The sequence below is a fragment of the Nipponia nippon genome, unplaced genomic scaffold (assembly GCF_047370975.1).
Source record: "Nipponia nippon isolate SJK-2023a ecotype South Korea unplaced genomic scaffold, ASM4737097v1 scaffold_1, whole genome shotgun sequence".
NCBI classification, from domain to species: domain Eukaryota; kingdom Metazoa; phylum Chordata; class Aves; order Pelecaniformes; family Threskiornithidae; genus Nipponia; species Nipponia nippon.
Genome location: NW_028262290.1, coordinates 91,944,260 through 91,957,607, shown reverse-complemented (window position 1 = coordinate 91,957,607; position 13,348 = coordinate 91,944,260). Strand labels below are relative to the sequence as shown.

General features: G+C 38.6%; 1 protein-coding gene across 2 annotated transcripts in view; it reads right to left on the bottom strand.

Moving 5' to 3' along the window:
* Positions 1-13,348, bottom strand: part of GMDS (GDP-mannose 4,6-dehydratase) — a 431,344-nt gene that overhangs the window by 200,089 nt on the left and 217,907 nt on the right. The gene's annotated exons all lie outside the window — the stretch shown is intronic.

Sequence of the window (13,348 nt, the reverse complement as noted above, 5' to 3'; positions counted from 1 at the left end):
TGTCTCTGCATTTTCAAAAGCAACCCGTTATTCTAGGTACCTCAGCTCCTGAATGCTCAACTTCAGATACCAAAAAGGGACTCGATTTCCTGAATTGAATGGTCCTCACCTTTTCAGCAGGCAGACTGAGTTTGCACACCAAAATGGAAGCATTCAAGATCTAGAGCACTTACCTCTTCTAAAAATCAAAATAAAATGTAGAAGATGATTGTTAGATTTATTTTCTGAATAAAGGTAACTAAGCATATTTCACCTGCCCCTTCGTAAGACCACTGAAAGTCAGCATCCACATTTCCAAGACACATCCCATTCCAAGCTCAGGAAAGGGATTTTCACAACTTCCATGGACATCCAATGACTTTAAAAAAAAAAAAAAAAAGCAGTTGTGTCTGGATGTCTGTAAAGACAACAGAACTCTTCATGGCTCAACTATTTTGTTCCTGTAAATCAGAAAGAGATGCATTTTCCTGCTCTCTCTGCAAGTGTATCATTCACTTGTGACTATAAAAAAACCTCAGTGAATGCGATGCTCAATGGAGAAACTCAAATGTGAAAGGTGCCCTGAAATCACTACTACCATACTTTCCTGCAAGTAACATTTCAATTAATTTCAACAGAGTTTCCAAATAAGCTGGGAATGCCAGCAAAGAGCTGGATTCATCTATATTGGAAAGTTCCATCAGATGGCACTATGCAGACGAAACAGTAACTGTTGGTATAGAAATATTTTTGCAGCATGAAGTCTAGATATATCAAGAGGCATTAATAAAGATTTGTTAAAAAAGTGAGCTGGGTACACATTCACACTTAATAAATAATGTCTTACTAAAAAGAAAACAAAAGATTGTTGTAGAACTAGAATTTTAGAAAAAAATCTAAGCATCCTCAGATTAGGTAAATAGTTTATTGGATCTAATAGGAGAAACATGCTTCCATTTTGTTATACACTTGCAGTTTTACTCAATTTAATCAAGAAGTACTTGCTACTTCCTTTCCCTTCTTCCTCCCCCTCCCCCAAAATTCCTAGAAATTATTTTAGTATGATATCAACACATTTACTAAAAAGCAGAAAATAACAATCCCATGGAAAAGGTAACTCTGCCTGATATCTTAACTGAGAGATTAGATTAGAATGCCTCAATAGCCTATGTAAACTTAGTTGTGACAGTCTAAACCAGGCTTTAATTTTAATAAATGATTATTTGCATAACAACCCCCTTTCTCTTTGGCATAATAACAAGTACATGAATTGGGTTCCCATCAAATATGCCAATTGGCTTTGTCATAGTTATCTTCCTAATCTATGTTAACAATTATTTTTGAGAAACTTTGCTCAATGTGTAAGAAATTAAATCAAATTATCACATACATTTTGTATACAGACTTGTAAATTGCTTTTCTCATTTCTTTTTGGCTCCAAGACACTATTCAAAATATTTCTAGAATAACATAACCATATTTCATAGATAAGAAAAAAGGGTATGTGTGCCTCAGTACAGAGAGAGAAAAAAAGTATAGCAGTGTTTTAATGCCAATGTTTTGACATTCTCTAAGGAAGATAGAAAAGGGTATTTGCCCACAGAATTCAACAATTCTTGCATTTCCACTTCCCCCATTTTCCTGTCACATATCACAGCTAGAACAAAATGTTAACTTCCAAGAAAGGCGGCAAATGGGAAAACAGACATGAACCCTACAGGAAATCCAAATTCTCTTTCATTTTGGTGTGCTTATAGAAACAAAGTCTGAAGTTTTATGCAGTTTTAAGATGCAGATCTTGGAAAAAAGAAAAAAAAAATCTAAGCAATATTCTGTATAGAATTTATGAGATACATTTGTGGCCAGCACCTTTTGTCACAGGCAATTTAAGAGACCTGTAATAGAAACTACAAGGTATTCAATGGCAAAAACATTATGAATAATGACTTATTAACAAAACTAAAAGAGCATTCAAAGGCAACCACGGCTGTGGCAAAGTATATAAAGCCATGAACTCATAATTCTTAAATAAAATGTATAGCTACATTTTTGCTCTAAAAAAAGTTTTCAGAAAAACAGTTAAGAGTCTTTTTGCACCTAGATTTTAAAATGAAGTGAGTTTGCAATTTAATGTTATTTTATCCTATCCTCACACTGCCTCTTTCAGAATAATGTTTTACAGTGTGCAACTACCTATCTTTAATTAAAAAGCAAACAAGACCCGACTACTTTTTATTGCTGCTTTGTTGTTCCTGGATCGAAACATCACTAGTATTCAATGAAACATTACAAAACAAATCTTCTACTGAGAAAAGTTCATTGGAAAGCCCATTTCAGAAGCACCAGAGGTGAAGCAGCCTCCTCATTTCCTTTGGCCATGTGAACATGAGGAAGAAAAGCTGCTGAGAGAAAGAAACTAAAAACTGAACTGGCAAGATCCACAACAAGCAGCTGAAAGAGGGACCTTGGGACAACAATGTCATCATCGGTATCCAACTTTTTTTTTTTTTTTAAACCAGCTCTCACATTTTTTCCCCCTGATGAATACCTGTTTCTAGAGGTCCCCTCCCACTCCTCCCTCGGTCTCTACACAGAAGCCCTATTCCATGTGTCTGCTATATTCTACTTTTTCCTGTAGTATTTTCATACTCTATTCTCTTTGCACTCCCTCCCATTTCCCATGTGTCTTTAAATGTCTCATGATGTTCATGCTGCTCAGTCTGGCTGCATAAAAGTGTAAATTCCTTCAAGAAAGGACTTGCCATGATCTTCTTGAGGAGTTCCTGCAGAACTGGGACTCTGATCTTGGTCTAGGTCCCAAGAGAATGGGCAACGCATAAAATAAACAATATCTATTTCATGATCTAAAATGTTTGCACAATCAGTAATTGCTTCCCACACAGAGTCACACTTCAGAAACAACTCAGTAGTAGGTAGCTTGCACTGAGAGCTTGTTGAGTGATGAGGAGATCTTTAAAACATCTGGGGACATAATTGGATGATGAGCACTTTTGAAAACCTGTCCTCAGTGCTTTTCCCTCCCTGAAAAAGTGCATGCTATCTGCAAATAATTTTAAAGACTTTGATTCCCACAGTGTAGTTGTATGGGTCAGCTTCTCAAAGACGACACTGAAGTTAACAACTAGTATGAGTCAGCTGTTCCAAAGTGTCAATTGCCCCAGCACTTTTACAGCAATGTACTAGATGTCCGTATAATTGAGATTACATGGAAAAAATTCAGAGATCATCATACTAGACATTTTTGCAAAATTACATTTCTTCACTGATGGGGGGAGTTACAGAAATCCTTTAAACTGTAATAAAAATAAGCATGCACATGGCACAATAGCCAGAGTCTCTTCTCCCTGAGTGCAATAACCAGAATAAACATTGTTTACCTACATAATAGTTCCATATAAAATTCTAAAGAAATAAACCTACAGAAATATTTAAGGTTGTCTTACTTTAGCATATCATACATTCCTAGGCTAATTTGTTTAAACCTAAACACAGGGGACAAGGAATTTTATTTTTAATCCTGCTTTATTTTAGATATAGTGATTTAAGTTATCATTATCATCTTTTACCATGAAGTTGTACACTTATGACAAACAAGGCTTTTTTTTCTTTGATTAAGGGAAAAAACTTGAGTGCTTACCGTTAGGCAAAGGCATAAATTCACTTCATTAGAAATGCTCATCTACTTAACACTATCAGATGGTCATATTTTTTTAATTCTTTTTTACCCATATACAGATGCTGCCATGTAATTGTCATGACCCTGAACTTCAGTTTTCACAGCCGAGACCTTCTAAAATGATGGTGACCAATATTTTACGGGAACGTAAGCTTTAGAAGGCAAAGAAGGACAAAAATGTGCATGTGGTGAAGGTAATGATGCATACGGGCACACATTTGAAGCTATTAGTTAAATTGTCAGTAGTAGGCATCAAGAATTCTCTTTCCTTCCTTTGGAAGTCAAATAACACCTCCTAACTAAAAATATCCAATGGACCAGATTTTCCTTTCAGAGATGCATTCTAATCCTACCAATATTTGCAAAGTGTTGGGGGAAAAAATTCCACCCCACCCCCCAAAAAAATGCATGAATGTAGCTGAGAATGCTCATACGAAAAACTGCTTTTCTTCCTCTCCCTCCTGATGGTATCTTCGTCACTTCCATTAGCCTCAAAATATATATGCCTCTCCTTACTTTCACTAAGTTGTAAATTAGTTATTTACAATTAATAATGAATTTTAAAAGACTGTGATTTTTTTAAAGGATTCTACTACAAACAGCAGGAAATAATCCCTTTTTCTTAAATACAAATATGGTCTATTGGACAAAGTGTTATATGGGCAAATAAGTCTCATGCTCTGCTCCGTAATTATTGTGATCTATATACAGGATCAAAAAGTATTTACATAATCACAGTGTATATGCATAGTTTTCTTCTTAACTGCAAGACCAGACTTTCTGAGTGTTGCCTATTTTGGAATTCTTGGTTTGCCAAAGGGCTTTCATTAACATGTCTGTCTCTATAAACTGCAAGACATGCTAAGGTTTTCTATAAAAGTGCAATAATAAATCCATGCTTAATCAACCCTTTGTTGAGCTACACACACATGGACACTGTAAAATACAACTCAGATCTAGTGGCAGGACCTCTGTTCATAGCTTCAAGTTCAATCGTGTTTAAGACATGGAAGTGTTACTATTTTTTACCCTTAGCCGTGTAAATATGAACATTTGATGCCTTGGACTTCTTTGATTAGACATGCATTCTCACCACACAGCTGCAAACCTTTTTTTTTCCTTCCTACTATTGCTCCCAGATAAAACCAAGCTATTTTGCCTCAATACTAAACTCAATCCTGGTCTTCACTGCCAGTTCACCTCCAGCTGCCTGTACAGAGTTTCACACTAAGCCCCTTGTTTATATCAGTGCTGCAATTAAGCTCAGGCCAAGAAGAGAAGTCCCTCAGAGGGTAGCAGAAGTGCAAGGCTAAGAATTGATTTTCAACTTCTGCAATGTAGCCCATACACATCCTTTTGCCCTAGGAAAAAAAAATCCCCAGCCTGATCTCCTCATGCCCCACCTTTCTTTGTGTGTGTGTTTTTTGGTTTTATTTTGCTTTCAGTGGCCATTCTGAGACATTTTTCACAAGTTGAATCCTGTTTCCAAATTGGCCAGTGAAAAGTTTTAGCCATGCTGAAATCATTTCCAGGGCTAAATTGGGAAACCTGAGGCAGCTGGGCAATCTTACAGCTGGCTGAACTGTGGCTTGCAATAAAAGGCAGTGTGAATAAGGTATATTGAAGCTAAATTGGATTCGTGTGAAGGGCCGTTTATTCTGAAGGGGGGCGTGGGGGGAGGAATTAATGAACAGAAATTAAATTAGCTCAACCAATCTTTTAAAAATATACTGAAAAATACCTGACCTGCTATGAACCTTTTAACAAAGCAAGAACTTTGGGCTAGCAGGACCAGCTCAGCTCAGTTTCATTTCCCTGTCAAAGGTACAGATTTCAGAGGATGTACACTACTACTCGGCCTGATAAGAAACCAGGTTTACAATGGATGGGGCAGGCTTTATTTCTGTAACCTGAAGTCAACACAGCACAAAGTCACTGCTATGGGAAATCCAGTGTAAACCAATATGCGGCCCAAATACAGAGGTCATTGTGGCTGATGAAAATATTTAATTAACCAAGCAGCAGATACCCAGAGAAAAAATAAACATGCCCTTTCATCCTTGTTGCTAAAGTTCTCTTCACTGAAATAAAAAGAAATTGCAGACTACCCTGTTTTGGAAAGATTATTGATTAACCTTACAAATATTAATATCATAATTAACTAGAATAATATTTTACTCACACTCTCTAATCTAATCTAGGACCTCTTGCAATGAAAGAAATGCTATATGACTACAAAGTGGCTGATTTCAGAACTGAAAGACAAAATTTCTTCGGGAGGATTTGTTTTGGGTTTTTTGGGGGTGTGTGTGTTTGTTTGGGTTTTGTTTTTTTTTTTCCCCATAGCACAATGAAATAGTCAAACTGCATATTCCTGAAAAGCTGGAGCCACTTCACTGAGATAGTTAAATCCACCATAAAAGCCACTTGGCTGTCACAAAGTTTCCCTTTGAATTGTAACCCATATTACATCTAACTTTTATATCTATTACAAGGGTTAGTACTTTTTCTGAAATTCTGCAAATTCGTACATGTACCTCGAGCATAACAGTATTTGTAATTAGCTATAATAATACCTACTGATATGACAATTTACAGCTTAACTACCATTCTTAGTGAGCTTGGCTTCGTAACAGTCTCTGTGAGGCACCCAGATTGTGTTCATTTTACATATGTAAAAACTGAGAATGAAGACTGAAGAAATCTTGCTCGGACATTTCTGAAACCTTATCTGCAGCACTCCCTTTGATGACTGTGGCATCTTAAAAATAGAAAAAGATCTCCTGAAAAATATGCTCTGGGATCAGATGTTTTCAGTCACACTTGTTGAGGCAAATTTCCAGAGACACTGGTATTTTGTGCCATTTTTTCCCTAAGTGTGAGAGCTTTTTAGGGTGGAGTGATGGTTTGCCTGTTTCTCCTCTCTTCTTGCCAAGAGGTGCCACCTTCCCCCCACCTTCTTCCAACTATGAGTCATAATATTATGAACTCGATGATGGGAGAAATCAGATTTTCCATCACTCCACTGTAATCTTAACCTTGGTATTATTCGGCATCCTCCCAGCCCCAGTTCTAGCCACAGCAGAGTCAGTTCCTCCAAAGTCAGTCACAATAGAGGTACCTACAGCATATCTGGAAATAAAAATATAATTTATATGTCTGAGTAGTGACATCTTTCTTGCTGTACTAGTTGAAGATTTGCTGGGGGCATGGGGACTGAGTGAGTTGCAGGCATCACAAGCCATATCAGCAGCCTCCCTGCAAGTTGTGGTCACTCCAGATCTTGAAATGCTTAAAGTAAGGAATGGATACTCTATAGATATAGCTGCAGGCTGAAATCTGGAATCATAATTTAATCAAATAAATTGGGTCATACTGCACATGTAAACACATTGCAAGTGAGAATGGCTAAAATTTAAAATGTCTTCATTTTATTTTGTTTCTCAATGGAAATGTATCCTTTGTGCATTAAGTTATTGCTTGGGTTTTAACAGTGGGCAGAAAGGAAAAAGAAAATGGTTTCTAAGGGGCTTCACAGTCACTTATATTTATTGTATTGATTGGCTCCTATGGTCACTGTTACCCAGCTGTAGCAGGCAGGCAACAAATGATTCTAAATCTTACCCTTTCCCTGCCTTAAATTCAGTTCTGAAGTTTTCATACGAATTTCTTAGAAAACAGAGCATTCCAGGCAGGCTTTAGTGTATTTGAGGATCCCCTGATTTAAACTCTTCTATATCTGGTACTCAGTCCAATATTTCTAGGAAGAGGCTAAGATATCAGGCAATTTATGTTGCATCCTGAAGGCTACAGATTCCTATTCTGAGATGAGAAGGAAGCAGCAGAGAACAAAGCCTGTTACCAATTCAGCTCTGTGTGACGCTCCAGAATTTGTGGCTGGTATCCTAAGTGAACCCCTAGTCAGCTTAAATGCACCACAATGCAAAAAGCCCAAATGGACCCACTGCACATTTCTCCCAAATAGGCTTTCAGTGTAGATCATGTGTTGTGGGGGCTGTGGGACTGAAATCAGTCGAGCTCTGTTGCAGGACTGTATAAATTTGCATTGGGACCTTGCAATAACCACTGCTGAAGTTTCTCAATGTTTTCATCTTGTGAATTTCAAATTTCTTTCCCCTGAGTAAATTCCAGTTAAAAGAAATGGAATTTATAATAACCTGAGTGAAATGCAATTTTATCCAAAACTTGAACCACCATACGCGGGACCCTTGATGTGTGCCACCAGCACATGTGCCATGGCCCAAAGAAAGTGCAGAAATGTTTGGTCTGGCCTCTCTGGTTTTTGGAAAGGGCTGCACTACTTTCCAAGACAGAATAGCTGAGCCAGTAGATTTTACCCAGCAAGGAACCCCTATCTAGTGGCTTATTGACGGAGCTGACTGCCAGATCCTCTGTGCCAACAATAAGACGGTATTTAATTCAAACTACTTTTTATCAGTTTATAAAAAAAAATAAAAAAAATCACTACACAACAAGCATATAGGGGGTCAACTTCCACAGCACTGCAAACCAGACAGAAAAACTGCTGAATGGACTTGAAAATAGAGAAAGGGGAGTCTCCTGGCATCACAGAGACCTCTGAACAGCATCACTGTCCTCCCCAGCTTCTGGAAGAGGCACAGTACCTGGGGAGGGCAGGAGGGAGAAGCAGGCCATACTTGATACCCAATATCACCAAGCTACTGGAATGAGTCCAAGGGCCCCAAGGAACTTGGGAGTGGTGCAGTCTGTAGCCAGCCTGAAAGAACTGCTGCAAAGAGAAAGATGTTGTTGTCCCTTCCTTATGACACAGCTGAGCAAATTCTGGGCACAGCCAAGGATCCTGACTGTATATTGAACACTAACTATTCATAATAATAACTTACATGCTGAAAAATTACATTACACATTACAAACAGAGTATGAACTCAGGCTAAATTCAGTATAAAACTTTACACCTGGGCTCCGACATTGCTTGTCAAAAATGAGCTGGGTATTTTTTTTTTTTTCTGTTTTCAGTGTTAGGTTAAATACACAAGAAAACATTCTCTGGTAATGGAAATACCAAGAGACCCCTACTTATAATGACACGAACAGGCAACACTGTGTAAAATTTCTGAAACACATTTAAAAAACCAAGTTACTCAATCTAAACAAAGTTAACAGATCTACTTGTATATTTTTCTAATCCCTACATGTTTCATTATTTCACCCATGATAATTTTCATCACTTATTCTCTGTTCTGAAAGAGATTTTTTTTTTTTTAATAAAACACATTACAATCGAATGAAATGCACTGACATGTTCCTCTTTTTCCATCTGAGTTACCTTCTTTAAACTGTTGCAAAATTTCTATTTGTAAAAACATTATTACAAGGAAGGGACTCCTCACCACCCACTCAGCTCCCAGAAGCCAAGAGAACAAACTCAAAGATATTGTTTTTCTAATTTTACACTGATACTCTTTGGCCCTAAAAAATGTTCCAGGTCTAGTGTGCATTTTAAAGGGATTTATAAAGAATTAGCTCAAGCAATGTCAAAAGCTAACTTCAATCTCATATTAATTTTTTAAAACATGGCATATACGACAAATAATTCACTAACTACTTTTTACCTCCCTTCTGAACTTCCACATTTAAAATGCTCTGTCTTTTCTTTAGGACAGAAATGTTCAAGGGCTGTGGAGTAACTTCATTTCTACAGCTTTTAACACATATCATCCATACTATGGAATTCTGATGTTAGAAATATGAACAATCAACCAAAAGACTTCAGTCAACTTGATTTGAAGCAGGAATGTGTTTTTTTTTCCTTTCTTCCCTCTAGCTAATGATGAATTATTATATTAAAAATACATATTCCAACTTCAAAGAAAAGCTAGGTTGTTATAAAACGCAGGCGTTCAGAATTAAGTTTGAAAAGATTTGACCTTTTGCACACAAAACTAACACCTACATGAATGAAGTACTGTAGTAAGTGATGATATATGATGGATCATTTAAAATGTGTGTATGGAACCATGCACATTTTTTAAGGCAGGGGCAGATGGTGGTTACAGCACATCCAACATTTTCCAATTACTTTTTTTTTTTTCAAAATATATCAAGCCCATAAAAATATTAGCAGAATCCTTGTACTTTCATAGAAGTAATACTTTTCAAATATAAAAATTTTAAAATATATTTAAGTTCAAATTTAAGTTCAAAAAATATCTCCAGACAATCCCCTTCTCCCTCTCTTCCGCAGTTTAATAGGTTGAAAAAGAACAGGAAATTATGAGGTGTTAGACCCAGAGTTTTATCCTAACATGTTAACTAGAAATTCATCCCACCTTCTTAAATAGGAGATAGGAACTAAATACAAAGAGATTATCCAGCCTGATCTGCTTTGAAGACAGGGCTGGTGAGATGCAGGGTTCGGGTTTTGTCCAAATTCCAACAAAAAGGTAAGTAACTTGAGACTGAAGATAACATGAAATCTTCTACCTGCACAAAGAGATTAAAAGCAAAATGGGGAAAACAAACACAACACTATTAACACTTTTATATAATGAAATGAATATTTCTTCCAATCTTTATCCAGTTAGATAAAACCCTAGGACAAGATTTCAACAAAACATACCTTGGGCTGACAATGGAGCACAAACATTTTCAAAACAAAAATCAAATAAGAAATATGTTGGAACTGGACCCCAGTGTGAAGGGAAACAAAAGTTCACAAACACAGCTCCCTTCCAAGTTAGGCTGTAAACCAGGAACACATGGAGAGAAGAAAAGGCTGTTTGTATTGTTCCAGGAAACTGGACCAAGGATTATTCCATAATTGCATTAAGCAAATATAGTATAATATCTTACATAGTGAAAAGTTCAGAGACATCATAGGCTAAGTGACTGACTGATCACAATACACTGAAGTCCTGCAAGCCATTAATTCCTTAATTACTACAGTTACAAGTGTTTTACACCAATATTGTTGTGCTCTTACACCAAGGAAATGGGGAAATAGAGTTCTGAGACATTTTCACTTTAAGTACAATTTTTTTATATGTTCATTTTCAATTTAAGGTCCCATTGTACCTATGTTGAGGATGCTCATGAGTTGATGAATTGTACACAATAAAGTTCTGAAGCAAAGATAAAAAATAGTCTTTAAAAACTCTTACTGAGCTGAGACTCACACGTTTCAAGATGAATATAAGTTACCACACCAAGCAATTTCCATACTGTAGGCATTACTTTTGCCTTCCAAAAATCACATTATTACTATCTTTACTGACAAGAAAACTCAGGCAATGCCTTTCTTTGGGTTTTCCAGTCAACAGGAACTGCTGGGCATAATGTCATCGAGACCCTGAAGAGAGACTGAGGAGAACTTGTTTCTGCTTCCAGCACTGCAAAATACTTCCTTGGTGACTATAACAGAAGACTGAAGTCAATAATGCATTTCCCAAGAAGTTTGGCCTGTGTGTACCCAGGACAAGATCTGCTACCATACCTTTACACAGACCTAACTGCCTCCAGGCTGTGGGGAAGAGAGGAAGAAGTACTGTACTACTATAATTATGCAGATTTAATCAAGGCAGACCTCTAGAGTAGACACAGCTTGACCTAAAGCTCCAGTTGCTTCCAGACACCCAGCATGAAGACAAACCTGCTCCACAGTACACACAACTTCCTTGTCTGCCTGTCTCACAGAGACACACTGTCTGGGCTAATAAGCTTTCTACCATCCAAAAAGGATACTGAAAAAAGTCCACCTATAGGTTAATGGATCTGCATCCACCTTACCCTAGAGAGCTATGCAACCATCATAAATTAGCATAATACTATTGTTTTGAATGGGATCCACTGACTTGCATCAGCTGAATAGCCAGTTCTCTAAGGAAGGAAGGAAAGATTTGTTTCCAAAAGTGCTAAGGACAAACCACCCAGCATCCTTGACAGCCAGGACACATTCCTTGAGCTGTTCATCTGGGTCCAGCTTTGGGAGGTTCATGATTCAGCATTATTTCCCACACTAGTAAGCTGTCGTCTTACCTTCTGTACCACTCGTCTCTTTGGTTCTGCAAGTATGAAATAAAGAACATCACTGGCTGGCTCCCAAAGGGGTCTCAGCCTTCCCAGCAGAAAAGACAGTGACTAGGATGAGAGGGCCTACAGGGAGGGGAAAGATGGGAAAAAGGGGGGATGGGGTCTTAGAAGAATGGACAGGGATGGTAGGGACCACCCAGGAAATAAAGAAAACATGAGTTGAGGGGAAAGCTGGGGAAGCTCCTGAGCATGTACAGTAGCTAATTGTCAAATTTTAACCACTTAGCCTTTTAAATCTTTATTTTTTTCTTTCCTTTACACACACACAGAGCAAAGGCATGGTTCACATTCAGAAGTAACAGCTTGCAAAGGCATTTAAAACTAAAGTAGATTTTTAAATTTAGCACAGCCTTCTCAGTGTTTTCTAATCCTGGCTCAAAGGCTGAACTTTGTTAAAATTTGTTACAAACAAAAATGTTAAGAAGTTCCCAGACTTTGATGGGCTTTGCTAAATTTAAACCCATGGTGAAATTTTTATAGGAAATTACAGACTGAAAACGATATAGCCATAAGGAAAGACCACAGCGGAGCTTCTTGTAGCTTCTTGTATAGCTCTGCAGTATTGGTGTCACAACTCCTAGCTCCCTGTGCAAGCAGCAAGTTTCTCTCCTTCGGTGCTCTCTGGCCCAGGTTTTCCCCCACACAGTAATGCATTCCCAAACATGACTACAGCAGCCCCCGAGAGGAAAGGGGAGCTGGAGCACTGGGGCCAGGCCGGCTGCCTGAAAGCCACCTATTGTTCCCAAAGGCAAGTGGCCTTGCAAGGCACACTGACTCCCTGTCTCCAGAGGGAATGCTTGCACGGGGCTTCTCTCCATCATTCGATATTCTGGGGCACAGAAACACTGTAATGTGGTGTTAATTGGGTCAACCCCCTACTTTAATTAAAGTGAAACTCCAGACTCTTCCCATTCTACCTCCAGTTACATTTTATTATTGCTTAGCTAAAACAAATATACCCTGGTGGTGGTTCCTTCCCTTCACTGCACGAATGCTCCACAAGAAGTCTCCTCTTCTCTCTTTTTGCACTGAAGGCACAGTGTCAGGGCTCACTCTACCCATGGGTCTGCGGCTCCATTTCAATCCACGCTCAGACACCCAAATCTTGCCTGAGCTGTGCTGTAGGCATACCTTGGCCCCGTCCTGTCCCCTGCTGTCCTGGCTCACTCACTGGTTCTCCTGGATGGTCTCCAGCCCCTTCTGTTGCTCCCAACTAGACCCGCTGGATGGACTCCAGACCCAATTCATCACCTTACCTTGGCTGGAGCTGTCGATGGGACCTTGTTACCTGTACCCAGCTCTGCCCATCCAGATCAGATGCTGCAGGACTCTGCCCTGGTTGGTGAGGGCACTGCCTGTGCTGGGGTCATTGTGAGCACACAGCCTGTCCCCCTCATGGTGCAGCCCCGCTCCTGCTGCTCCCTGACACTAACAACCACTGCAGCATGACAGGGACCTTCTCCTCAGCACTCCCTGGCATCAGAGAAGCTGCCAGTTAGGAGTCCTGGCATGTTTACTCTTTTAGCACCTGTAACTAGTGGCAATAATAGCAGCAATAGCAGTGAGATCCATGAAGAGTCT